This window comes from Penaeus monodon, chromosome 42 (assembly GCF_015228065.2).
Source record: "Penaeus monodon isolate SGIC_2016 chromosome 42, NSTDA_Pmon_1, whole genome shotgun sequence".
NCBI classification, from domain to species: domain Eukaryota; kingdom Metazoa; phylum Arthropoda; class Malacostraca; order Decapoda; family Penaeidae; genus Penaeus; species Penaeus monodon.
Window position 1 is genome coordinate 22,437,804 of NC_051427.1, and position 2,500 is coordinate 22,440,303.

The 2,500-nt window shown below is 41.4% G+C and overlaps 1 protein-coding gene across 1 annotated transcript in view; it reads right to left on the bottom strand.

The window, feature by feature from the left end:
• The window catches only part of LOC119598945 (potassium channel subfamily K member 13-like), an 82,845-nt gene that overhangs the window by 64,654 nt on the left and 15,691 nt on the right, over nucleotides 1–2,500 (bottom strand). The gene's annotated exons all lie outside the window — the stretch shown is intronic.

Genomic DNA, 2,500 nt, shown 5'->3' on the forward strand with positions numbered 1-2,500 from the left:
TCTCTCCTTCCTCTCTCCTTCCTCTCTCCTTTCTCTCTCTCTCTCTTTCTCTCCTCCTTTCTCTCTTCTCTCTTCCTCTCCTTCCTTTTCTCTCCTCTTCTCTCTCTCCTTCCTCTCTCCTTCCTCTCTCCTTTCTCTCCTCTTCTCTCTCCCTCTTTCCTCTTCTTTTTTCCTTCTCTCCCTTTTCCTTTTTCCCTTCCTCTTCCTATTTTCCCCTCCTTCCCTGCGTCCAATCATTCCTCCATTTCTTTTTACTTTTTTCTTCTCACTTCTTCTCTTCCCCTCGTTTAATCTTTCTTCCCACTTCTCCCCTCATTCTCTTCCTTCTTCTCTTTCCTTTTTTCTCTCTCTCATTTCCCCTCCTTTTCTTCGCTCTGAACTCTCTTCTCTTTATCTCCATCTTTTAAATTCTTCCTCCCTTCCGTCACCGTCTCCCCTCTCTTCCCCTCTCCCTCCCCCTCTCCCAACTCCCTCGCCCCCCCCCCCCCTTCGTTTTGTTACCAATTATCATTGTAACTTATTTTTTTTTTATTATTTTTACAATTATTATAATCTTTATTATTATTGTTGTTGATTTGTTGTTTTGTGTTATCCTTATTTTTGTTGTTGTTGTTATTGTTTTTTGTTCTCATTATCATTATCATCATCATCATCATCATCATCATCATCATCATCATCATCATCATCATCATCATCATCATCATCATCATCATCATCATTATTATTATTACTATTACTATTATTATTATCATTGTTGTTATTGTGGTTTTCATTAGTAGTAGTAGTAGTAGTAATATTAGTATTAGTATTAGTATTAGTATTATTAACATCATTATTATTAGTGATGTCGTTGTTGTTGTTGTTATGACTATTATTGCTATTATTATCAATATTATCACTTGTTGTTATCATCATTATCACCATCTCTATCATTATTATTATCATTATGATTACAGTTAGTATCATCACTATTATCATTGTTATTATCATCATTATTATCATTATCCAGACAAGTAATTAAATAAACAAAAAGTGATAAACCCATACAGACTCACACACACACACACACGCACAAACACCACACACACACACACACACACACACACACACACACACACACACACACACACACACACACACACACAAAAAAAAAAAAAAAAAAAAAAAAAAAAAAAAAGAGGAAGGCGCAGAAACACAGCCCATTAGCTTTCGAAATTCCCTCCCCCCTCCCCCCTCCCCCTCCTACCTTCATCTCTCCCTCTCCTCCTCTCCCTTATTTCCGTCCCCTTCCCTTCTTCCTATCTCCCTCTTCTCCTACCTCTCTCTTCATCCTGTCTTCCTCTGCTCCTCGTCCTCCCTCCTCCCTTCCTCTCTCTTCTCCTCGTTTCTCCCTATCTCCTTTTTCTCTACCTCCCTCCTTCCTATCTCCCTCCCTTGCCCTCCCTCTTCCCCTTCTACCTATATCCTATCCCTCCCTCCCTCCCCTATCCATACCCCCTTCCCTCCCCAATCCCTTCCCCTTCCCTCCTTTACTCTCCTCCCTCCCCATCCCCTCTCCTTCCACCACCCCCTTTCCTCCCCCCCTCTCTCCCTCCTCCCCTCCCCTCCTCTCCAACACCCCTTCCCCAACCAACCCTCCCTCCCCCTCCTCTCCAACACCCCTTCCCCAACCAACCCTCCCTCCCTCAATGCTCTCCCCATCTTCCCCTCCACTGAACACGCACACTCAATGGGCATTATTCCTCCAAGGTCATTACACATGTCATTAGGTCGGGAACGCAATTAACTCCGCTAACGGCCGAGAGAGGGCAGCACGTACTAATCAAACATGAGTCGGACGTGTTGGCGAGGCTGGTGATCCGCTCGCTTGTTTGTTGGGGGGGGGGGGGGTCTGTGCTGTCTTCTGTGTTTGTTTGTGTCTTTGTTTGAGTGTGTTGTTTGTTTGTTAATGTGTTGTGATGTTTTTGTTTGTATGTGTCTTTGCGTGAGTGTGTTGTTTGTTAAGTCTGTTTTGTTTGTTTGTTAATGCGTTGTTTCTTTGTTTACGAGGTTGTTTGGGAGTGTGTCGGTTTTGTTTGTTTGTGTGTTGTGCGACTTTTGTTTACGTGATTGGGAGTGTGTAGTGCTGTTTGTGTATTTGTTATTGTGTTGTACGGATTTTGGTTACGTGGTTGTTTGGGAGTGTTGTGTGCTGTTTGTTTGCTTGTGTTGTTTTTTGTCCATGTGGTTGTTTTTTGTTTATTTGTTTATTTGTGTTCCATGCTGATTTTGTTTGTTTGTGCTGTTTTTTGTTTACGTAGTTGTTTGGGGGTGTATTGTGCTGTTTGTGTTTGTTTGCTTTTGCATGTTTGTCGTTTGTGTTGGCTGTTTTGTGTTTATTTTATTCTTTTATTTATTTTATTATTTGTGTGTGTGTGTGTGAAGGTGTTTTATCTTCGTTTGTTTGTGAGTGTTTATTTTTTTATTTGCTTGTTTGTTTGTTGCTTTGTTTTCGAGTGTG